Here is a 26,040-nt window from a genome sequence, read left to right as displayed (position 1 = left end):
CCGGGGGTCCGAGCACCCTGGTGATGGGGAGACGCCGCAAGCAGTGCCCTCTCTATCCTTCCCGGCTTCTGTCGCTCTGGCTGCTCTTCCTTCTGTGGGGTCGCAGGCCCTGTGAGGTCCCGGTCACTGTCTCCCTGAGAATGTCCCCGTCCCTGCTTCAGTCCTGGGACAACGTCCTTCTCAGCCTTCCCAGTGAAGAGTCACCCGGCCTGGTCCTACCCTTGGCCCCTCCTGACTGCTTGTTAGAGAGGGTGCGCGCCGGTACAATCCAAGATGTATTTGGAGCCGCGCATACTGTCTCCAGTGTTGATGTCCCATGACCAGCCTTGAGATCCTTGGAAACACCCTGGGATTTCCCAGCAGGAAGAACAAGAATCCTCCTCTCATCATGCTCTAGTTTGGGTGTGTGTTTCCTGTGTCTTGCATGGGATGCCTTCCTTATGGACTGCTTACCCACCTGATTTCAGACGTGAAGTCTAGATGAGATCTGCTAGCTGTAAGTGCGTTTTCTAAATGCAGCCGCTTGACTTGGTGAGTGACACTTACCCTTCTCCACTTGGCTGTTTTGAATTCCTTGTTTGTGGGTTATACACTGGCATTAGAAAGCTAGACAGGCTGCAGGAGACACCGTCTCATCTCCTGGCCTAGTGTAGATGGTGTGTGTGTGTGCGCGTGCGTTTAGTCACTTCAGTCATATCTAACTCTTTGTGACCCTATGGACGTAGCCCACCAGGCTCCTCTGTCCATAACAAGTAATAATAAATAGCAAACCAAAAGATCTGCTGATGAGAAGATTTTGAACTAAGTTTACTCCATGGTTTGAGAGAGAGTCATTTAACCCACTGAATTTTTTAGAGCGAGCATACTCTACATTTTACAGGAGAAGGTATGTTGAGTTAGACTTTGGATTAATGGTGAAACGCCATCAGAAATGTGGCTGTGAGGTTTACCATTTCTTTGGAAGGAATGATGCTGAAGCTGAGGCTCCAGTACTTTGGCCACCTCATGGGAAGAGTTGACTCATTGGAAAAGACTCTGATGCTGGGAGGGATTGGGGGCAGGAGGAGAAGGGGACGACAGAGGATGAGATGGCTGAATGGCATCACGGACTCGATGGACGTGAGTCTGAGTGAACTCCGGGAGTTGGTGATGGACAGGGAGACCTGGCGTGCTGTGATTCATGGGGTCGCAAAGAGTCGGACACGACTGAGCGACTGAACTGAACTGAGCTGAAGGTTAATAGAGGTTTCTCTGAGTCTGTGGGAAAACTATCTCCAATTCAGCAGGTTAATTACTCACATTTGGTCAATATATTTTGTCATGCTGTCACAGGACAAGAGCAAACAAACTAACAGATGAATGAAAACTATTAAGATGGAATTAAATGGACTAAAATAAAATGTAAGCTCTTGACTAATGCAGCCAGATGAACAGAAGAAAAGTGAAATATGGGATTATGCAAATTGAAGCACTTGGCTTCTATTTCTGTTTTCTCATAAGAAAGAGTGAAGGATGCTCTTTAAAATTTCCAAATGAATCACATGTTTTAAAACACGCTTTCTCAGAGAATAAAAGCGCTCTATCAGTTACCTCGGAAATTATTGCTGTGAAAGTCTAGGTTCACTGTGGAAGCAATGCCATTTTCTTTCTTACTCATAACACCTCCCACAGAGTTCGACATTCAGATAATGTATGTAAATAAATATTTTTAGATAAGTAAGTGGATTTATAAATACATACCAGACCTCACAACCTGCAAGTCCCACGAGTACTTCAAACTGAGCATTTATAAATATGAGCTCAAGTCTGCCCCTTTCTTATCTGCTCCTTCCGTATTTTCTTTCTCACCAAAGAGTCACCAGGTCTGACCCGAGTGTCAGCATGGCCTAAGGCCTCTTCATTCGCCCTCCTGACTGTTTCTCCAATAGCATGTGCTTAAATATAATATCGAATGTATTTAAAGTAGTTTATATCAAGTGTTTTGTTGATGTTCCATGACTCAACTAAAAAAAGCTGGAAATACCCTCAGGTACCTACCATAAGCAGAAAGGACAGGAATCCTTCTCTTAATGGCGTTTCATGGGTATTTTCCATGCGCTGTAGGAGAATGTCTTCTCTCCAGGGCTCTCCCCTGACTTTTATTGCAGATAAGCAGATGTCTGTATAGGCTGGTAGGTACTGTTCGGGTAATTTTTTTTTTTTAAATAAATGGAGACTTGCAGATATAGTGTGGGAGCAAAGCCAGTGATGCTCGCCGTCAGGTCTGCAGTGTGAAGCTGTGGTCCAGAACTTGTAGCTGAACTACCCGCCACCTCCCCGGCACTCCAGAGAGAGACAGCTAGGGGCATGGAAGCAGTTAGTCCTCCACTTTTCTGTTTGCCCAGAATATTCCAAGCCAGGTGAAGAAGTGAGTGTTGCTTCCATATTTGCCAAGCAGAAATAAAACTGGAGATTTAATAACAATGTGTATAAAAGTGAGGTTAGTTGGATGACTGTGTTTTTCTCACATTGTTGAATAAATATGTTTGTGTGTGTATACATACATATATATATATTTGTGCACAAACACATGTACCAAGATTGACAAACTTGTGCCAATGAATAAAAATGTACAAAGTGTGCAGAAAAGTTATTTTAATTTTTCTGCATGTAAATTCAAAAATATAATTTAAAAAAGTGCTGGAAAATGCTTTCACAGTTGTTTCCTAGAGAAGACTTAACCCTTAATCACAGATGCTTCCCACCCGATTTGTGTGGTGAACACGTCACTTCTATTAGGATATAACGGTGGTGGCTGGAGAACCAGCTGTGACAACCCTGTGTCATTTCTCCGTCTGTTTCATTTTGCAATTGTGCACGGCCGTGAACGTGGGGCTGGAAGCCTGGTTTTGGAGGGTGGGGTTCTAGACTTCATGGCAGGCAATGCCCTCGATAGACATGGTTGCCGTTCAGAATCACAGAATACAGTCAGAGCCCGGTGAGGTGTCAGAGCTGGACTAGGAGTGCCACCAGTTTGGGTGTCAGAGAACAGGGCTGCTCACCCTCGTTCCATCACGAATTAGGCATAGAGCTGAGTCGTCACTCTCCTCGCCTGCAACCTGGACCACATCCCCTTTACTCACAGGGATGTTGAACAATCCAAGAAAGTAACGTGCAGGAAGCACTTTGAAAGCCGCATGGGGCTGTACAAAAATAAAGCATTAATCATACAAGGAGGCCATGTTTTCCTCTGGGGAAGTGGGAACGTGTGTGGGTTGTTAGGGAAAATATTTACCCACCCCGGACCATGTGCTGCAGAGACTGTGTTCCCCTTGTCGTCCACACGGGGGCGAAGCTGAGGGAGGCCCTGCCAGGCCAGCGGGCACCTGGCTGTCTTGGAGGTCGCCTTGCCCAGGGTAAGTTCCTCCACCTCCTCTGGAGGGAGTAGCAGTCTTGTGTGTGCAGAGGGGTAGCTTGTGTGAGTCAAAGTAGATTGACCAGTTGGTTGAGGGACCCTGGGAGAACGCATGGGCAAACACCATGTATCTTTGACGGCTATTCACGGGGTTATCAAGACCATAGTTCTATAATTTGAAAGAAACACACTGTACCCATGAAACACATTCTTGTTGTTAGCCAACACTGAGCTGCCAGTTAGTGTTTTTAAATTGTTTTAGGCACATATGAAACTCCAGAGAGGCCCTCCTGATGAAACTCAGACCATCCTGAGAAGCAGCGAGGTTGCTGGCTAGTGCTGACAGCTGAGGAATCAGACTTTGCCCCTGGGATCCTGGGGACCCTCGTGCTAATGACAAGGGTGATGCGGGTTCCTGACTCTTCCTCTGGAAGAAGGGTTGGAAAAGCACCACCATTGGAGGACGTAAAATTATAGATTCCTAGAACCAGAGATCAAAGTGACTTTGGAGGTCATCTAATACCCAGATTACATTCTGCTGAAGCTCGGCATGAAAGCCTCTGAGAGTTAAGAGGAAAGAAGAGCTTTCTGGGAGGAAGGGTACTTAATTTCTTAAATTCTAACTATGAGAAAAAAATGTATATTTTTCTGATCTCCAGTTAGAAACTAAGTAAAAACTAGAATTCCTCTTCCATAAGTATCTGGGTGGACTTTCTGTTGACAACATGTCTGCTGGCTTGTAACAAGTCCAGATAGACTTGATGAGAAAGGACTGTAATGAGTATGGGATAGCATAGGATTCTTCGCCTTGGGCAGCCAGAACTCGGACAACCAGAGCCCTTCATTGACAGATTCATTCAGTTATTCGTTCAGCCATCAAAGGTTTGAACACGAAGCCACAAAGCCCTCAAGGATGGACATTCTGTGATATTGGAGGTATCTGTAGGAGAGCTGACAGCAGGTGATGGCCTTCTTGCAATCACAGCAGCCAGAGTGATTTTCCCAAAGTATAAATCAGATCATCTTGCTTCTCTGCGTACAATCCTCCAGTGGCTTATCATGCTTAAATAAACTCCAGCCCCCGCCATGTTCTTTGAAGACCTCCCTAAACATTTCTCCGCCATTCCGCCCTGCCCATGTGTCTTCAGCCACACTGGACTTCTCACTGTTCCTCAAAGAAGCTGAGGGTGTCTCAGGGTTTTGGCACGTGCTGTTCCTTCTGCCTGGAACACTGTTCCCCCCACTAGCTTCATAAATCATTTCTCTGCTCAAAAGATACCTCCTTGGGTAGGCTTCTGCCAACCAAGCACCATCACACTCCAGGACACTTCTTTTATTCTGCTTTATTGTTTTATGGAAGAAAGGTCAAATATGCTTAAATAGCCCCTTTTTTTCATGGAAAGGGATTTTATTTCAAATAGAGCAATGTGTACATGTCAGTCCCAAGCTCCTAATCCCTCCCTTTACCCACTCTTCACCACTGGTGACCACGAGCTTGTTCTCTGAGTCTGTGAGTCTGTTTCTGCTTTGTAAGTAAGTTCATTTGTATCATTTTTAAAGATTCTGCACATCAGTGATGTCATATGGTGTTTATCTTTCTCCGTCTCATTTACTTCACTTGGAATAAGCGTCACCTCCGGGTCCACCCATGTTGCTGTGAATGGCATTTTTTCTTTCTTTTTAATGACTGAATGGTATTCCATTGCATGTGTGTCCTTGCCCGTCCCTCTGTCGATGGGCATTTATGTTGCATCCATGTCTTGGCTAATGGACACAGTGCTGCAGTGAACACTGGGGCCCCCATATCCTTTCAGACCATGTTTTTCTCTGAATATATACCCAGGAATGGGATCGCTGGCTCATGTGGTAGTTCTATTTTTAACTTTTCATGAAACCACCATACTGTCCTCCATAGTGGCTGCGCCAGTTTAGATTCCCACCAACAGTGGAGGAGGGTTCCCTTTTCTCCACACCCTCCACAGCATTTGTAGATGTTTTTATGATGGCCATTCTGACTGATGTAAAGAAATAGCTCATTGTAGTTTTTATTTTAAATGGCCCATTTCTTCTTAATTAAGAAAGGAATGCAGAGTTTTAGTGTTAACTGAAATTTATAGGAGAACCTCAGGACATTTCCATAAGAATGTGAATCTCCTGGTTCTTGACATGTCAAGTTTTTTTCTTCTTCAGTTCAGTTCAGTCACTCAGTTGTATCTGACTCTTTGTGACCCCATGAATCGTAGCACGCCAGGTCTCCCTGTCCATCACCAACTCCCAGAGTCCACCCAAACCCAGGTCCATCGAGTCAGTGATGCCATCCAACCATCTCATCCTCTGTCCTCCCCTTCTCCTCCTGCCCTCAATCTTTTGCAGCATCAGTTCAGTTCAGTTGCTCAGTCGTGTCCGACTCTTTGCGACCCCGTGAATCGCAGCACACCAGGCCTCCCTGTCCATCACCAACTCCCGGAGTTCACTCAAACTCACGTCCATAGAGTCAGTGATGCCATCCAGCCATCTCATCCCCTGTTGTCCCCTTCTCCTCCTTCCCCCAATCCCTCCCAGCATCAGAGTCTTTTCCAATGAGTCAACTCTTCGCATGAGGTGGCCAAAGTACTGGAGTTTCAGCTTTTTTTTTTTTTCTTCTTATACATATCCAAAGGTATCAATAAATTGTGATTATTGTCCCAGAGTTTCAAGAGCGTTCTCAGTAAAGATATTCACAGAGGGAGAAAAAAAATGGCATGCACACACGCTCTTTTTATTAAAGATTCTGTGTTTAGGAATCCTACTAAATTGCATTTTGACTTATGAGTCTCCTTAATCTATTTAGGGATTGACTATTTATTTATTTTACAAATGAAGTTCTGATGGTATTTCTTCTGGACTTGGTCTAATGCCACTGGCAGAGACTGTAAATTTCCCAATGAGCTTGAGAACTAGGACTTTACATTTTATCCATTTGCTGGAAGGTTATCCCAGAAATGCCACACATAGGGTACTTCTTTAGTTTCCTGAAGCTTCTCTGTCACCCCAACTCACAAATGTGCAGTTTCTACTCTGCAAGCCAGAGTTGTCCAAGCAATTGATGTTTTACACCTTCAAAAAGAATCCTACCGACAGCCCGTGGGCAATATGCAAACGTTGTTTGGGCTTTGCATCTGGCAGAGGAAACTACAACTGGCTTCTCCTTCTTGGTCTCCAAGACTTTTCATTTCATTGTGATCAAAAGAATCAAACGATCTTCCAGCCCACAGAGAGAACCTGTTTTAGCATCTCTTAAAACACAGATTTCCAAATATTTCAGACAGTATCCTAATCCAAAAAGAGGACTTTATCTTTCTTATTTCATTATTAATCATAGAGTTTTCTTTTGGAAACTAAAACCCAAAGGTAACATTAGATAGAGAAGAGAAAGCCTGTTGTTTTGTTCTCGCCAAAATGTGTTTTTGACACTCACATGCTACACCAGATAATTTAAATACTGTGGTCTGGATCAGTCGTGTCTGACTCTGTGACCCCATGGACTGCAGCACGCCAGGCCTCCCTGTCCATCACCATCTCCCGGAGCTTGCTCAAACTCATGTCCATTGAGTCAGTGATGCCATCCAACCATCTTATCCTCTGTTGCCCCTTCCCCTCCTACTTTAAAAAAAAAAAAAAGCTTTTAAGGGAGTGAGAAAGAAGCAGGCAATGATTGGAGAGTGAGATATTATGATTGGAGAGTGGGAGATTATGTTTGGAGAGTGAGATTAAGAAGTTTCTGTTCTCATTGGCATTTACTTCTTCTTTTGTGTTTATGGAAGTTCTTTTCCACAGGTAACCTGAGATGACAGCAAATTGTGTAAATGAACATAATTATAGATGTTGATTTTATGGTTAAAAAATCAATATTGACTATGTAGTTGTAACAGGGAAAGCATTTTGAAAACAAAGGCTGAATTAAACATATTGATGGGAACGCACAGGGCTTCCCAGGTGGTGCTAATGGTAAAGAATCCGCCTGCCATTGTGGGAGATGCAAGAGACTCTGGTTTGATTCCTGTGTTGGGAAGATGCCCTGGAGGAGGGCACGGCAACCCACTCCGGTGTTCTTGCCTGGAGAGTCCCATGGACAGAGGAGCCTGGTGGGCTACAGTCCATAGGGCTGCAAAGAGTCTGACGCGACTGAAGTGACTCAGGTTGCACGCACACACGATAGGGACATGCGGGTAGCACGTGAAACCTCCCTTCCTCACAGTCTCATAGGCAAGAATAAAGCTAAGCCCCGTTAGTTCTACTTAGCAAGAGATGGTATTCCATAATGTTGATGGACCCAAGATTCTGAATTGGCAGACTTAGGTCAGTCTGTGCCACGGACTGAAGTGGGTTCTTCTGAGCACTTGGACTTTCATCTGTGAAAGGGAAGACCGTGGTTCGCACCTCTCTGGGTAGCTCTGAGGGTGGGATAGGATGATGCGATGTGTATAGAACATCTGGTCCAAAGGAAGGTCTACATAGCTCTCAGCCCCCACAATTACAGTCATCCTTCTCATCGCTAGATTATCATGAATGTCAATCACTGCCTGGTGCGAGAGTAACAACCAGATGGCTGATGAACCTGCTATAAACAAAATTATTTCTGAAGTGGGCCAAGGCTCTTGAATTGAAAATGTAAACAAAATGATTCGTTTAATAACCCGGTCGATGCAAGGTGTTTACCAGCCTGAGCAGGGTTTAACGAGACCCACTTTACACCATAGCCAAGTTACACCATTAACCTGCAGTGAGACTGCAGTGACCAAGTCTCACTCGGGACTTGGCAAGAGCTGGGTTTTGGTTTTTGTTCTTTTGCCCTGCTGGGTCTTCACAACTGCGCATGGGCGTTTCTCGTCGTTGCAGACAGCGGGAGCTACGCCTTGCTGCATCGCCCAGGCTTCCCATTGCAGCGGCTCCTCTTGGAGCACCAGCTCTAGGGCGGAGGCTTCAGTAGTTGCAACACACAGGCTCCCACGTGGGATCTTAGATCTTCGACTGGGGACTGAACCCGAGTCCCCTGCATTGGCAGGCTCTTCCTAGCCCCTGGACCACCAGGGAAGCCCATTGGCAAGAGTTCTGTAGTCACTCCTCCTTCTTTATCCAACACACATATCTTATGCTCATTTCGTTTCTCACCTGCTGCCTAGAATTTAGACCCCTCTGGACACTAGCTGTGTCTGGTCATCACCCCCTTTCCCCTGCAGACTCTCTTTCTCCTTGGCTTTCCCCTCCCCAGGTACACAAACGTGTCACCTGCAGGAGAGGACGTCTTTGGTTGCTGTCTCATCACCCGGTTTACTGTGTGACTACATTTCGTTTTGCTTCTGTTCCTGGTGGGAAGAGCTATTTACTTTCCCCCAGGAAGTCCTGTTGTTGAAATGGGAAAATACGCTTCTTGGCCGAGTGCCTCCAGAAAGACCGTCCCCAGCCTGGAGAAAAGCCAGATGCTGCTTTGGTGGGGCGTTGTTTGCTCCCTGGGCCCCTGCAACACCCCCACTCAGGGTGCTCATACCAGGAGCGTCGCTGTCCCCCTGGGGTGGGTCTACTCCTGTCCATTGCAGTTGCACGTGGTGTCTGCCCACAGAACATCAGCGTCAAAAGATTACTATTTTTCCTCCTTCTATATCAATTATTTCCTGTTTCACTCTTCCTTTGTGTTTACCCCAAACGATGCCAGATCTCAGGTTACCTCATTGGCACTCTGTGTTTCTCTACACGCGCATTCTACTCCATGCATTAAAAATGGCAGACTAAAACAATTCCGGCTGCATATATGTATATCAGTTAAACCTGGGCAGGCAATTCCGAGATCTTTTATATTCTAGTCATGCTGAGTTCCAAGACGTGCTGAGAAGTCAGCTGCCCCTTTGGAGAATCGGAGGAGGTTCAGAAAGGTCAAGATCTGGGAGAGGGAAATTCATGAGGTTATGAGGCTTCCCTCAACCCATCCGCAAAAGGGACAGCAGGTTAGGTCACACCTATAATAGAGGCATGGCAAACACTGGCTTTTCACATCAGGTGGCCAAAAGTTTTGGAGCTTCAGCATCGGGCCCTCCAGTGAATATTCAGGATTGATTTCCTTTAGAATTGACTGGTTAGATCTCCTCGCAGTCCAAGGGACTCATTGGAAAGATTCCTGGTTGCTTCTACCACCCTGTCCAGCCCAGTGTCATCAGTTCTTCCGGGCCGAGAGAGGAATCACTCAGGAGTCCTTTGATGCTTCTGCTGCTGTTTAGCCACTAAGTCGTGTCCGACTCTTTTGCGACCCCACGGACTGTAGCCCAGGCTACATGGGACAGACCAGGCTCCTCTGTCCATGGGATTTCCCAGGCAAGAATACTGGAGTGGGTTGCCATTTCCTTCTCCAGGGGTTCTTCCCGAACCCAGGGATTGAACCCACATCTCCTGTTTGGCAGGCAGTCTTTTCCACTTCTTTGCTTATTTTACAGAGCTGGGATGCTCACTTTTCCTGAAATACATGCAAACAGAATTCCTGAGCAATGAACCTCCGTTCTTACCTTCAGGACAGCTTGCCAGACGCGCCTCGGTGCTGGCTCTCTGGGCTCTTGGTCGTGGTGAAGTCTGACGGAGGCTGATCCTCCAACTACATGGCTTCAACCTCTCAGCGTTTTTCTCAGGCTCCTTCTAGCTGGCGCATCTCATCCCATTTCTGCTGGTGAATCAGCCAGTTTAGACAGTTTGCCTAATTCAGTAGGATTATGGATGAACAATTCCTTTGGAAGCCTCTCGCTTCCCACCCTTTAAAAAATAAAGTTTTGATACATGTATACCTATGGTTGATTCATGCTGAGGTTTAACAGAAAGCAACAAATTTCTGTAAAGCAATTATCCTTCAATTGAAAAATAAAAAGTAAAGTTCCAGCCCTCTCTGTGAAGCTTTGCATTTTGTGATAGCGGCCAAGGAGCCAAAGGTGGAAGCAGATTGGGTGGAACTGGTCAGTAGAGCCGGTTGCCATGGCATCAAGTCAGAGAGTCAATCTAGACGGCATTTAAAGGACCAGCCAAGGTCAGAAACTGGGCCTTGGTGGTGGAAAATCTTGATGCTGTCTTGGCCTTGAGCATGACATGAGCTGTGTCTCTGTTTACACTTCTGTGTGTCTTTTCTGACAATTTCCAGTCCTTTGCTCCAGCTTTCTTACGGACCTTATGTAAACATATTTAATAGCTCAGAGGGAACTTGATATTCCTGTGGAATTCAGAACCCAGATTCTGCCCTGTCGGCATCAATCCGTTCCCCCACACACACTGGAATATTTGCAGTGGCTCCAGTGTTCTCTGCGGCCTTCTTTACTTTGCTGGGGTTCATGTGTGTATGTGTTCGCTCCCTAAAATGATCTCTCTCCTCAACCTCTGCTTGTCAAAGGGTTTCCCATCTTACAACTGTGTGTCCATGGACAAATGGCTAAACCTCTCTGAACCTTAGGTTCTTTATCTGTAGAAGGAGGATAAGCACTTCAGAATGGTGAAGATAGGCTTGGTAATGCTGCAGTAATGAATGATCCCCAGATCTCAGTGGCTTCAAAGTACAAAAGTTGGGGAGTTGCCTAGCAGTCCGGTTAGTGAGGACTCCAAGCTTTCACTGCCCAGAGTGTGGGTTCAACCCCTGGTTAATTCTTATTCCTGCTGTGTGTCCAGTGTGTTAGTGACAGGATCTGCTTTTTCTGAGTTACTTACAGACCCAGGAAGACAGAGGAGGAGATTAAAAGGGTCCTTAAAACTCAGCTAAGTTCTGCTCAGAATTCATCAGCCAAAGTGATCACACGGAGACAGCTAACTTCAAAGAGGGTGGGGAAGTGCAGCCCTCCCGCTCCGCCAAGGAGCACTGAAGATTTTCTGAAGCACTGTAGTGACAACCACACCTCTGTCAATACCCGAGGGTCTCATACAGACATAGGTGGGGTCACTACACTTCCTCTTTGCAGGGCCAGCTTCAGCGTGGTGGTGAGGGAGGCAGAGCACACACACACATGTGCACACACACACACACGCACACACACCCCGACATGTTAAGAGAGAGGGAAGGAGGGAGAGAAAGAAGTGACCTGCAGGGACTCTACACCAGTTCAAATCCCACCTTGGCCTAACTCTGTGACCTTGGGCAGATTAATTAACATCTCTGGGTCTTGATTTCTTCACCTGGAAAATGGGGGTGCCATTGGCAATTGTCAATTCCTCCAGAGGTGTTTATGCATTTTAAACGTGAGTGATTATAAGATTATCAGATGTAGTGAATGATGCCACAGATGTATTTGCTTATTGCATGAATTAGACAACTGGCTTTTTTCTTCTAATATTAAGACATGGTAGACTTTATGTGTGTGTGTGTGTGTGTGTGTGTGTGTTGTTTGTTTGTGAAAGTCACTCAGTCATGTCAACTCTTTGTGACCCCATGGACTGTATAGTCCATGGAATTCTCCAGGCCAGAATACTGGAGTGGGTAGCCTTTCCCTTCTCCAGGGGATCTTCCCAACCCAGGGATCTAACCCAGGTCTCCTGCATTGCAGGCAGATTCTTTACCAGCTGAGTCACAGGGAAGCCCGTGTGTGTGTATATATATATATATATATATGTATGTATTTCTGCATGTATACGTATGTATATTTCTGTGTGTATACTGGTGCTTGTTTGTGTGTATATTCTTGTGTTTTAAAACAGCTCCATACTATCCTAATTTTTGCCATATCTTAATTGAAGTTCAGTTGCTATAGTAGAATTCAAGGAGACCTTGATTTCATGAATCCCCATTCACTGAGCTGTTTCCTGCTTGATTCCCCGCAGACATAGGGTCTAAAGGCTGTGTCTGGTGCCATTCAGTGGCAGTGATAACTTAGTCCAGTCTCTGTGTTATGACCCCTTCATCTGGTGGCAAACATTCTCTTCAGATTGTATTGGCAAAAGTTCCCCCAAGTAGAAAGTATCCTGTTCTTAGATTTAGCCCCCAGTGGTCACTTGCCCACTAGTGGACTCAGCTCTGGTGTAGGAGTCATCCAAACTCCACCCCTTATCTCACCAGCTGAGCACCGCCCTGGGCCCCTTCGCTGCCCCGCTCCCGCAAGCGTGGACCTGACCTGGCTGCTGTGATGTTTGCTGAGTGATGGACTGATCTGGGCACTGTAACATTTGCTGAGCGATGTGCCTGTGACTTCTTGGTTTTCCCTATTCCTTAGGGTCCCTTCTGCTGCTTCTTTTAAAGTTCAGTTTGAAGCCCAGTCTCGTTATCCTAGCCCCGCTCAGCTCACGCACAGCCTTTCTGTCTCTTGCAACTTCCACCTCCTCAGCTTGGATGTGTTCCATAGCTACTCTTGTACATACCGATATCACAACCAAGAGTGAATCTTTAGCTCAGAAAAAAAAAAAATTCAACTGTACATCCCAGGCAGAATGATCACTTGTCAAGCTTTCAGAGGAGACGACTGGGAATGGGACTCTGCAAACAAGAGGTTTATTAAGAAGTAGTACACTTGGGATCAGCATTTGTGGATGGGACGGGATGGACTGGCGAGAGGAAGTTACCCTGTGATGCAGAGCCTTGAGATGACCTCAGCCCACCCTGAGGCAGCTCAGAGCTGTCCCAGAATGGTCCAGTGTGGCCAGGACTTTCTCCCTTTCTCTGGCCAGTCACTGGGTGTAGGTTCTTCCTGGGAGGCAAAGTGATTCTGCTTTGGAGATAGTCCCTGAAAGGGGTCCTCCCCTTCAGCATCCCGGGATCTGGAACAAGCCCTTCCTATTACATAAGCTCTTCCTTGCAGGGCCACGTGGGTGGCACATCGCAGGGTCGGCTCCAGAGCAGGACAGGACACTGGGAACCAGGGTCCAGTCCCTTGCCATCACATGAGCTCAGAGTGAAGAGGACACGCCCGGCCATTCCAGCTTCCCGCCCTCTCCTGCAGCCTACCTGTGTGAATGACGGTGGGTTAAAGATACTCCCGTGTTTTGTTTTCCCTTCGTTCTTCTTTCGGGTTTTCATACAGTTCTTCCTTGTGTCTGGTTTTGTTGTCCTCGGCATACTCTTTGCAGAATACGTCCTTTTCGTTGCTATGACGATCAGTGCATCTTCCGCATTATAATCGCTCTCAATGTGGTCTTCGCATCCCTTTCCCTCTACTTCTAAGGGAATAAGATGAGTCCAAACATGAGCTTGTTTAATAAAACTTGGGCTACTCTGTGTGACATCCTTTCCCTTTCCTTTGAAGAAGTTGCTGCCGAAGTGAGCTTCCCCCCCGCCTCTCTGCTTCTATCCCAACAGCTTATTTGCATCTAGCCCCCTCAATATTGCCTGGCAGCAAGGGGCACAGGAATAGCTCAGAGAATCGGAACCCACAGAAGAGCAGCCACCGCCTCCCCCCTGTACGCTCGCGAGCTGAGCTGCAAACAAGTGGCAGGATTGATTCATTTGAATTTCATCTCCCTTCATTTCCTCCACCTTCCTTCTGGTGCTGGCGATAATGAGCGGTGAAAATGACCCAGGACCCAGGAGGTGGATGAAAGAGAGAGAAAGAACCCAGGGGTTGGAAGAATCCAGAGTCTGACTCATCAGACATTAGCCCGAGGCTCCTCCACCTCCCGCAGCAGCAGCAGCAGCAGCAGCAGCAGCAGCAGCAGCAGCAGCAGCAGCATCGCCTGTGGCCACGGGGCAGAGCCTCCAAACAAGGAGACGGCCCCACGGTGGCCTCGGGGAACACTGTGAGTGCTTCCTTTGTTGACATTATAAACACGCCTCTCTGAAGCTTCCACCTTGGTCATCTCAGAAAAAGGCTCAAGAACCTCACGTGCACCTGGGAAGACTTAACATGGAAGTTTTATGATAAATTAAGAGAAAAGAGACCTTTATGAATATGTCCACAGCCAGACACCCAGGCAACTACCCTTCTCAGGTCAGCAGATAACATAACAGACATACATTTCGTGTTTTTTTTTTTTTTTAATTGAAGCATAGTAGATTTACAATGTGTTAATTTCTGCTGTACAGCAACGTGATTCAGTTATTCTTTTCCATTATGATTTATCATAAGATATTGCATGTAGTTCTCTGTGCTATATAGTAGGACCTTGTTGTTTATCCATTCTCTATGTAACAGCTAACACGTGCTAACCCCACCCTCCCCCTCCATGCCTCCTCCAACTCCCTCCCCCCTTGGCAACCACCAGTGTGTTCTGTGTCCATGATTCTGTTTCTGCTCCACAGATATGTTCCTTTGTGTCCTATTTTAGAGTCTACATATAAGTGATATGATATGATGTTGTCTTTCTGTTTGCCTTATTTCACTTAATGTGATCATCTCTAGGTTCATCCATGTTGCTGCAAATGGCATTATTTCATTCTTTTCTTCTTATTTCCTTCTTTTTGATGGCTGATTAGTATTCCACCATATACACATACCACACATCCTATATCCATTCTGCCGATGGACATTTAGGTCGTTTCCACAGACACATCTTGCAAATAAAGGGCCACAGAGGTAAGAGTGCTTGCTGGTTCTTTGTTGAGATGGAAAGTCCAGCCTCATCAGGGCATATTTGCCTGTACCAAAAGAGAATAATGACCTTTTCCAAACCACCCTCATCATCCCTGCTTAGTGCAGACTTTTCAACCTCTCTCTCGTGGTTCTGCCTACAGATAGGTAAGCACGGTCCCAATCATAGATAGCTGTTAATCAATTGGAACAGACCTCCCTGGATGCCCAAAGAGATAAGAGTCTACTACCTGGATGATAGAAGAGTCAGCTCTGCATGTGGTCAAGGCCTCGGCTTCCCCATCATGAGATGAGTGCCATCTGTTTCCTCCAGTGAAGAGACCTCGGTGTTGGAGTCCTGCCAGGACAGCCTCGCTCCGGAGAGCTCCCTGCAGCTAAGCACCAGGAGGCCTTATAGACTCATAGACGCTCCCTCTCCCTGAGGGTCGATGATGAGCAGAGGCAGAGGACAGGCAAAGAGAGAAATGCTGCACAGTTAGAGTGAGAAGCCCACTTGGTACAGATTCACTTGTAGTGTTTAGTCCCTAAGTCGTGTCTGACTCTTTTGGGACCTCTTGGACTATAGCCTGCCAGGCTCCTCTGCCTGTGGGATTTTCGAGGCAAGAATATACTGGAGTGGGTTGCCATTTCCTTCTCCAAGGGATCTGCCTGACTCAGGGGTCAAACCCAAATCTCCCGCATTGGCAGGTGGATTCTTTACCACCAAGCCACCAGAGAGGCCCCTCTCTGCCTCTAAAAGTGAAGTGAAGTTTCTCAGGCATGTCCGACTCTTTTCGACCCCATGGACTGTAGCCTGCCAGGCTCCATCCGTGGAATTTTCCAGGTGAGGATGCTGGAGTGGGTTCCCCAAAAATATTTTACCTTCATGTTTTGACTATGCGTTTCTGAAACTCATAGGCCAGGCCAACGTCACTGTCTTGATGGCACGGCATCTGAGAGACTGGGACCCATCTTGGCATGTTAAACACGGTGAGCCCACCTGGCATGCCGGGGCGTCAGCCTGCTGATCCTGCCGGATGCTGGTGTTCTTGGACTGGACGCTGCCTTCCTCACTTTCTCAATGTGGAAGGCTACTCACACTGATTGGGTCCTGGCTGCGTGAGAAGCAGGTCACCATTAGTGATGCTCTCTCTTCCTTGGTTTCTCGGCTACCATCTGGATGAAAGAGGGGGCACGTCTGCACCCTGTCAGGCTCTTTGGTTCTTGAGAAACATCTGCTTTGTTTTCAGCTATTCAGCCCTTCATTGAGCAAGCAGGTCCTGAGCACCTCCTGGGTCCCTGACCCTGAGTCAGCCCTGGGGCTGCTCACAACCACCCTGTCCACCCCTCCTACCTGTTACTTTAGGAACTGCTGAGGTTCCTAAAAGAAGTGTGTGGGATGCGGGGTCATGGGGGGGGGCAGCGGGGAGAATGATGTCCTCATGCTTAAGTCAAGTGTCACTACGTCAGGGAGTCAGGAAGCCAGCCCAGACCCAGCGTTTCTCCCGTTCTCACATCCTCAGACAAAGCAAAGCGCCAAGGTGTCGAAAAAACGACATACCTTCTCCTGACCAGTCATTACTGGAGCTGACTGTGTATGAGACTTGCTTTAATACATAGGCCACTTGGTCACAGGTGCAAGGGGCAGCAGAGGATGAGATGGTTAGATAGCGGCATCGACTCAATGGACATGAGTTTGAGCAAACTCTGGGAGATGGTGAAGGACAGAGGGGTCTGGTGTGCGGCAGTCCACGGGGTCACAAAGAGTCGCACACGACTGAGTGAGTGAACAAGAACAACAGTTAGGTCACAGCGTCTGAAGCTGTCCAATGGGCAATCAAGCAGGTGACAGTTTCTTAATATTCTGATGATTTACTTTTTAAAACCTGTGCAAGCCTTCAGAGGAGACAGAAATGGGAATTTGTTGTTTTTCTGGGAGTGGCTCTCTCCTCTGCCTGACTTTCTTATCTTCACCTGGACTGATTCTTACCTTTCTTACTTATCTTACCTGGCTGATTTCTTCTCCAAGATAGAGTACATGCTGGGATGGAGAATACACATTCGGTTTTATTTCAATCGGCATTTTACGTCTGAGCGAGGTGTTGAGGAAGTCTTACTGCAGACAATTAAGTGAGTTTGGAAAGTTTTATTTGGTTGGTTGTTGACAAAAGCTAAGTCCCTGGATAGCTGTTAATTTTTCCGGGTGATTCCCAGAGGCAAGTCAAGCCAACACAGGGCCCCACAGTTCCCCATGGACCTGCCGTGAACTCCGTAGTATGGAAACTCAGTTCTGGTTTCCTTTTTTTTGTTTTGTTGAGTTTCCTTACGTAAAAGGAAGTTTGGGGGGAAGAAGCCTACGTTTCACTGAGAAGATAGAAGATAAAGGACTCGGGTGGAGAACAGGAAGAGGTGAGAACAGCTCTAGGCTAGACCCAAGCCATTAATCCCGGCTTTGTTCACCCAAGGGCATAATTTCATGAACAGGAGACTGCCTGTCTGAGGATCCTTCAGCTTCAATTAAATTGTCATCAGTAGTATCCAAGCAAGCTTTCCGTGTGACTCTGTAATTCTGCAGATACTGTTTTTCCACCTTATCCTCTTCTCTTAAGTCTGGTTTATTTTTTTTAAATGTATATTAGCATATTTGTTTATTAGCATACTTAATTAGTGCATATTAGCATGCTAGCATATTTATTTATTCTGTTTTAAATGGGAGTGTAGTGTCACTTACAATGCTGGGTCAATTTCAGACGCACAGCAAAGTGATTCAGCAATTCATACACATGTATCCATTCTTTTTCAGATACCTTTCCCATATAGGTTATTACAGCATATTGAGCAGTGTTCCCTATACTGTACAGTAGAGGACATAGCTTTTTGAAAAGCATGTATCACAGGATAAAATCAGTGAGGAAAAGTTTGATCTTACCTGATCCCCATGTGGTCACCGAGAAAATGGAATTTGACAGTGTATGTTAGGGTCCTTAGTGGGATGAAGAATCGGCCTGAAATTGAAGGCAAACTATATGAGGGTTCAGGGTAATTTATCCACTGCTTGTTTGCTCCTCGCAGGTTGGAGGGGTGGCATTTCTACTCAGTTTGTCACACAGGCATTCTGGAAAGGAAAAATTGTCAGATTCTAGAAGGAAGGATCATTTGAATGCAAGTGAAATCAGGGTCCAGACGTCAGCCTCCGGTTATCAGCCTGGATTACTCAGTGACACTTTGTGTGGAGTCACAGGTCTGGGCAGGCGTGCTGGTGGGTGAGTGGCCAAAATGAAGTTGGAGAAAGCCTTCCCTCGGGGGTCAACCTTTAGATGTCTGCAATGGAGAGCAGGTTGCATTTGATGGACACCTTTTGCAGACGAAACAACAGGTGAGCACCTCAGAGTAACTGCATGCTGGCCACAGCGCCTGAATTAACAAAATATTGTTTATTCCAGTTCTGTTTCACCACAGTTGCTAAGGCATGACCTTTAAATTCTTCACTGAGATTGGGGTTGACATATATATACTCCTGTGTATAAAATAGATAACCAATGAGAGCCTGCTGCATGGCACTGGGGGTAAAAAGAAGGCACAGTCTGTGTGCAGGACATAGATTATGTTAACTTAGAAGTGCATTCCAATGTACTTTAGGTACAGACAAATACTGTTTGATTCCACTTATATGAGGTGACTAGAACAGTCACATTCAGAGTCAGAAAGTACATTGGTCGATTCCAGAGACTGGGTGGGGACCTGCTGTTTAATGAGGTAATGAGGACAGAGTTTCAGTTTAGGAAGGTGAAAAATTCAGGAGATGGATAATGGTGAGAATTGCTATGTGAACAGTACGGTTCAATACAGTTAAAATAGTATGTTTTATATTGTGTGACTTTCACCACAATAAAAATCTTAAAAAATAAACATGATAGATTAAAAGATTATGTGATAACATGGGTAACTATTGATAAAGTGAAACATTCAGCCAATGGTATACATACAGTATGAGTTTCTTATCTGTATGTGACACTCTTAAAATATATATATTTTAAGTTTTTCAAAACTCATTTGGAAATAATTTCGAACTTTTAAAAAGTTGCAAAAATAAAAGTAGTACAAGGAACACTCAAAAAAACATTCTTCACTGAATCTCTAGCAACTTGGTTTTCCCTGTATTTTAGTTGTCCCTTTGATGTTTGTCTGTGTTTGCCTGGTGGCTTCTGAAGCCCTGTCTCCAAGAGTAGGTGTCAAGCAGAAATCGCTCAACAAACAAGAATAACTAACATTTACTGACTTAGTGCCACATAACTGTTTCAAGTGCGTCACCTAAATGATCTCCTTTAATCCTCACTACAAATAGAAGAGGGTTTCCCAGGTGGCTTGGTGGTTAAAAAAAAAAATCTGCCTGCCTTTGCAGGACACCCGGGTTTGAGCCCTGGGTTGGGAAGATCCTCTGGAGAAGGGCCTGATAACCCACTCCAGTATTCTTGCCTGAAGAATCCCATGGACAGTGGATCCTGGCAGACTACAGTCCATGGGGTCATAAAGAGTTGGACATACCTGAAGCGACTTTGCACGCACCCACAAATAGGAGAAGTATAGCTACTTCTGTGATCTTTGTTTATACAGGAGGAGACTGAGGCAAGGCAAGGTCATGGATGGAGCTGGGACTCAGTGTCAGACACAGTATGACTCCCGAGTCCCTGGTCCTGGCTACACAGACGGAGCTCTGACCCCACTCTGGGCACTGAGCCGTAGGCACCAGGGATATGGGAACAACCAGTATTTAAAGTGTATTATCCATATTTGATCTGGGTCTTGAATGAGTGTCTTTCATCTATGTATTGGCTTTCCTGAGCTACTTGGGGGATGCCATAGCAGTTTGGAACATTATTGACACTCACGGTCAGTAGATAGAATTCTACTGATAAGGTAACTGCTGATGCCCTTCAGCATTGAGCCATTACAACCTTCTTGAATGAGGTTTCTATTAAACTTTAAGAAGCATTTTTTTCTAATAGCTGTTAGTATGAATCTGTTAAATGTCAGTCGGGCCTTGTGATAATTAACATAAATATATTCACTTTTTTAACTGTTAAATGTTCAGTTTAAACATTTGTATCAGCTATAGCAGTTGTGTATCAGCTAGCTTTTTTGAGATAATGGTGTGCCCAAACCTGGTGGCATTGCATACAAGTTCATGAGGACCTGAATGGTCCTCTGGTCTAATGTGGGCTCACTCATAAGTCCATGAATCCAAAACCTGCAGATCTGACAGTTGACTCTGATGCTCTGGTTTGGGTTTCCCACATGTCAGGAGTGTGGCTGGGTCTAGGCTGGGACAGTGGGCCTTCCCTTCACGGGATCACTCACTACCCAGCGTGCTGGCCATAGTGGCTGGGGAGATTCCAAGAGCAAAGGCAAGAGCACATGCTGACTCTTGAAAAGGCCGAGGCTTAGAACAGGCAAAATACAACTTCTGCTTCATCTGCGATCAAAGCAAACCCTAAGGCCACTTCTTTTTTTTTTTTTTTCCAGGAGTTCATATTTATTCATTTTAAATAATAAAAACAGAACTTTACAAGAATTTGATAAGAAATTACTCTGAAAATTCAGTTTCCCTAATTTAAAAAGTTCCAAGTTAATTACAGCTTCCAGTGGAAATATGCATAAATTTGTCAGTTTGTGTCAATAAGTTGCATGAGAAAGAGGATATAAATTTTGAGAAGGCAAATGTAATGTGCCATTTATAACAATTTTCTTAAAACCATAGTCTAAATATTCTATTTCTCATATTCACAGTTCTTAAAATCTAATCCTGTTGAGATATGGGTTAATAAGAGTTATAGCTGTATATGTTTAATAACTACTTGCCACTCCAGTATCCTTACCTGGAGAATCCCATGGACAGAGGAGCCTGGCAGGCTACAGCCAATAGGGTCACACAGAGTCAGACACGACTAAAGTGACTTAGCACTTGAGTGTCAAAGTTAGAGGCTTAGATATGGCCAACTCCAAAGCCTTCTCTTTGAGTTACCACTCTCTAAGGTTTTCAAGGGGCTTCCCAGCTGACAGGAGTGGTAAATAACCTGCCTGCCGACACAGGAGACGCAGGTTCCATCCTTGCGTTGGGAAGCTCTCTTGGAGAAGGAAATGTCAACCCACTCCAGTATCCTTACCTCTTAAATCTCATGGACAAAGGAGCCAGACAGGCTGTGGTCCATGAGGTCACACAGAGTTGGACGCAACTGAGAATGTATGCGCAAGGTTTCAAAGCCCTTAAGGATCATGTTATTAATGATTTTTTCAAAAATAAAAGTGGTGCCTGAGGCAGGATGAGGAAATCAGAGAGCCTAAAATGGAAACATAGTAATATCCCATTTGTTGCAATTTATTTATGGGCATGTAAATTTTAATTGAGATATGTCTTTCATTAAACAAAATAATCCTTTGTGCTAGCTATTGATTAGTCATTTTTTCATCACTACCTGCAATGAATGTTATTAATAGTTGATGGTGATTATTTCTGTATGGTAATATTATTTGGCCTGAGAAGGATCAAGTGGCAAATTGAATTCTCATTTGCAAAACATGTCACCTCGTATTACTTCAGAATATTTGGATGAAGTAAGAGGAGAAATGGTAGAGATAATTAAATGTTCTTTAGTTAGATCTGAATTTACTGTAAATTATCATATTCTGTGGGTGTTATGCTATAAAAATTACAGGGCACCACAAGCCTTTGGCAGGGGTACCAAGTATGTTTGGAGAATTCTGAGTTAATAGGTTCCTTTGCTGTAATTTCTCAGAACCTTAAATAGGCTGATGACCATTGTAACTCCCAAAGAGGGTGTTTCTCAGACTTACGTGACTGCAACTCACAGATGGTATTCCACAGAACCCTTTGGAAATCTGAACTTGACTATGATGCCTTTGAAAGTGTGTTCAGAGTCTGTAATATTTTGTCAGGCATCTGCTATGAGAGTGGGCACAGTTATAACCATACATGAAACCTGTGAAATCGGAATTATTCTTATTTATAGCTGAGAAACCTTGGACTCCAAACAGTCACTTTGTTTTCCCAAGCTCCCCCAGCTGGTACCCAAAATGAGAGTTGACCCTGGTTTTATCTAACCTCAGGCTTATGGTGTACTGTACCCTTATCTAAGACTCAGAAAGTTTAAGTGACTTTTTAGGGTGACTCAGCTGGTCAGAAGAAACATCATATCTTGCATACTTTTGTACTTTCAGTAACTCCTAACAGAAAATAGCTTACCAATCAGTATCTTCAGACCAACCCCTTTTCTTCTTACCTAGTTAATACTATGATTGTGCTCATGGCAAAGATTGTAATAGTAGAGAAGATTATAAGATAAAAAGTCAAAATTCTACACACCATACTCTGTGGCTCTAGAACCATACTCTGACGATAAGACTATTATCCATTTTTTATATGTTCTTCCATAATGTTTTAATTACACAAGTGTGTGTATGTTTGTGTGTAAATTGTTCTCTTTTGTTTTACATCAGTTCAGTTCAGTCACTCAGGCATGTCCGATTCTTTGCAACCCCATGAACCACAGCACACCAGGCCTCCCATCACCAACTCCCAGAGGCCACCCAAACCCATGTCCATCGAGTCAGTGATACCATCCAACCATCTCATCTTCTGTCATCCCCTTCTCCTCCTGCCCTCAATCTTTCCCAGCATTAAGGTCTTTTCAAATGAGTCAGCTCTCTGCATCAGGTGGCCAAAGTATTGGGGTCTCAGCCTCAACATCAGTCTCTTCAGTGAACACCCAAGACTAATCTCCTTTAGGATGGACTGGTTGGATCTCCTTGCAGTCCAAGGGACTCTCAAGAGTCTTCTCCAACACCACAGTTCAAAAGCATCAATTCTTTGGCGCTTAGCTTTCAGTCCAACTCTCACATCCATACATGACCACAGGAAAAACCATAGTCTTGACTAGATGGACCTTTGTTGGCAAACTAATGTCTCTGCTTTTGAATATGCTATCTAGGTTGGTCATAACTTTCCTTCCAAGGAGCAAGCATCTTTTAATTTCATGGCTGCAATCACCATCCGCAGTGATTTTGGAGCCCAGAAAGATAAAGTCAGCCACTGTTTCCCCATCTATTTGCCATGAAGTGATGGGACCAGATGCCATGATCTTAGTTTTCTGAATGTAGAGCTTTAAGCCAACTTTTTCACTCTCCTCTTTCACTTTCATCAAGAGGCTTTTTAGTTCCTCTTCACTTTCTGCCATAAGGGTGGTGTCATCTGCATATCTGAGGTGATTGATATTTCTCCCGGCAATCTTCATTCCAGCTTGTGCTTCATCCAGCCCAGCGTTTCTCATGATGTACTCTGCATAGAAGTTAAATAAGCAGGGTGACAATATACAGCCTTGATGTACTCCTTTTCCTATTTGGAACCAGTCTGTTGTTCCATGTCCAGTTCTAACTGTTGCTTCCTGACCTGCATACAGATTTCTCAAGAAGCAGGTCAGGTGGTCTGGTATTCCCATCTCTCTCAGAATTTTCCACAGTTCATTGTGATCCACACAGTCAAAGGCTTTGGCCTAGTCAATAAAGCAGAAATAGATGTTTTTTTGGAACTCTCTTGCTTTTTCAATGGTCCAGCAGATGTTGGCAATTTGATCTCTGGTTCCTCTGCCTTTTCTAAAACCAGTTTGAATATCTAGAAGTTCATAGTTCACATATTGCTGTAGCCTGGCTCAGAGAATTTTGAGCATTCCTTTACTAGCGTGTGAGTTGAGTGCAGTTGTGCAGTAGTTTGAGCATTCTTTGGCATTACCTTCCTTTGGGATTGGAATGAAAACTGACCTTTTCCAGTCCTGTGGCCACTGCTGAGTTTTCCAAATTTGCTGACATATTGAGTGCAGCACTTTCACAGCATCATCTTTTAGAATTTGAAATAGCTTAACTGGAATTCCATCGCCTCCACTAGCTTTGTTCGTAGTGATGCTTTCTAAGGCCCACCTGACTTCACATTCCAGGATGTCCGGCTCTAGGTGAGTCTGAGTGATCACACCCTCATGATTATCTACATTGTGAAGCTCTCTTTTGTACAGTTCTTCTGTGTTTTCTTGCCACCTCTTCTTAATATCTTCTGCTTCTGTTAGGTCCATACCATTTATTTCCTTTACTGAGCCCATCTTTGCATGAAATATTCCCTTGGTATCTCTAATTTTCTTGAAGAGATCTCTAGTCTTTTCCATTCTATTGTTTTGCTCTATTTCTTTGCATTGATTGCTGAGGGGATCATATATGTACATCTTCACTTAATATTTCTTTGACATCTTTTATTCAATGTAATTATATATAATGGCATATTAATTTCAAGTGCACAACATTGATTCAGCATTTGTATATATTGCAAAAAATTTTGCTGCAATAAGTCTAGTTAACTCATAGTTACAGTTAGTTGGTTTGCAGTATTATGTTAGTTTCAGGTATACATTGTAATGATTCTGTGCTTTTATAGATTATATTCCATTTAAAGTGATAGAACATTGGCTGTATTCCTTGGGCTGTACATCTCCTCCTTGTATCTTGTGTTTTTAATACTTGGCACTTCGTCACCTCTTAATCCCCTTTCCCTATTTTCCTCTTTTCCCAGCCCTCTCCCCACTGTTAGCCGCCTGTTTGTCCTCTGTTTCTTGACACTGTTTCTGCTTTACTGTGCCCATTTGCTTGTTTCTACATATGTCGGATTCCACATACGGGTGAAAATACACAGTGCTTGTCTTTCTCTGACTTACTTCACTAAGCATAATATCTTCCAGGTCCATCTATGTTGTTGAAAAAGGCAAGATTTCATTTTTTTGTTTTTTAATGGCTGATAGTATTTCATCATCTATGCATATGCCACATTTATTTACCCATTTTTTATCCAAGTGTTAATGGACATTTAGGCTGTTTTCATATCTTGGCTATTGTAAATAATGTGTCTGTGAACACTGAGGTATGTGTGTCTATTTAAATCAGTGTTTTCATTTCCTTGATTTTAGATCTGAATCCTGTACTTTCCCCACCAAGTCATTGATTATGATAAGTTGTTTTTTTTTTGTTTGTTTGTTTGTTTTGTGTGTGGTTTTTGTGTGTGTGTGTGTGGTAAGAGTCATCCATCCCAGTCAGAAATGCAACTGAATTCAGCAAGGATAATGCTTTCTAAAAGCAGTTTTCAAGTTGCCTCAGGACCTTGGAGTATCTTTGGGAGCCTACATTTATGTAGATTGTGTGTTAAGAGTTTGCAAAGCTCTCACTGTTGTAAATACCTTAGGCACTTAGTGGGAAATAATATTAACAGAGAAGAAGAAAGAAACTGAGACAGATGGGTTCCCACTCAGCCTTCCTGTAACCTTGCAGCATGATGAATAATAAATACAGATGTCAGGGGAGACATAATCTTATCTTTCTTCTTTACTTAGTACCCAGAGAGAGAGAGAGAGAGTTCAAAAAACAAAGTGTTGTTTATTTGTTAGTGCAGACTGAAAACAACAACAACAACAACAACAACAACGATCTGAAAGTTTCCAGATAAGTTTTGTTTTGGGACCTTAGTGAGGACTATAGCCTGAGAGAGACAGCCTCTTATTAGCTGCAAGGAAGTGCTCTGGAGAGGAAATGGAGATACAGTAAGTCCCTTGCAATGAGTTCCTTTCCAAGAGTATGTTCATAAGTCCAATTTGTTTGTAAGTCCATCAAAGTTAGCCTAGATACCCAGCTAATGCAATCAACTATATAGTACTATTCTGTAATGGTCTTATAATCCTTTTTTGCACAAATAATGCATTAAAAAATACAAAAAAATAAAGAAGCATTTCCAATCTTACAGGACAGTACCTTGTAAAGTACACTAGTACCAGCTACATCAGCATTGCTTTTTCACTTGCTTCCTAACATTCTGGGCTTGAAATAAAAATACTGCACTAATGTATTCTATACAGCACCATACAGTGAAGTGCACAAAAGCCCAGCCACTTGCAGAGCATCCACGTGTATAATGATGTACACCAGACGTGTGATTGGACATCAGACTGAGCAGCAACTTAGTTGACAGAAAACTTGAGCAAATAAAGAAATCAGTATGTAATTTCCTAACCACTGGCCCACCAGAGAATTCCCCTATTATGCCAGCATTTTAGA

The 26,040-nt window shown here is 44.4% G+C and overlaps 1 protein-coding gene across 6 annotated transcripts in view; it reads left to right on the top strand.

Moving 5' to 3' along the window:
* The window catches only part of LRRC3B (leucine rich repeat containing 3B), a 94,298-nt gene that overhangs the window by 60,988 nt on the left and 7,270 nt on the right, over positions 1–26,040 (top strand). The window contains exons 2-3 of one of the 6 annotated variants that reach the window (XM_069572836.1): positions 13,180–13,339; positions 13,677–14,304. The exons of 3 other annotated variants lie outside the window; for them this stretch is intronic. The gene's annotated coding sequence lies outside the window, so the exon portion shown is untranslated. Of the gene's footprint in view, positions 1–13,179; positions 13,340–13,676; positions 14,305–26,040 lie in introns of those variants that run through there. 2 more of the 6 variants (XM_069572835.1, XM_069572838.1) reach the window with 2 other exon arrangements.

Source organism: Ovis canadensis, chromosome 26 (assembly GCF_042477335.2).
Source record: "Ovis canadensis isolate MfBH-ARS-UI-01 breed Bighorn chromosome 26, ARS-UI_OviCan_v2, whole genome shotgun sequence".
Classification (NCBI taxonomy): Eukaryota; Metazoa; Chordata; class Mammalia; order Artiodactyla; family Bovidae; genus Ovis; species Ovis canadensis.
The sequence above is the reverse complement of the archived record's forward strand: the minus strand, read 5'-3'. Positions and strand labels throughout refer to the sequence as shown.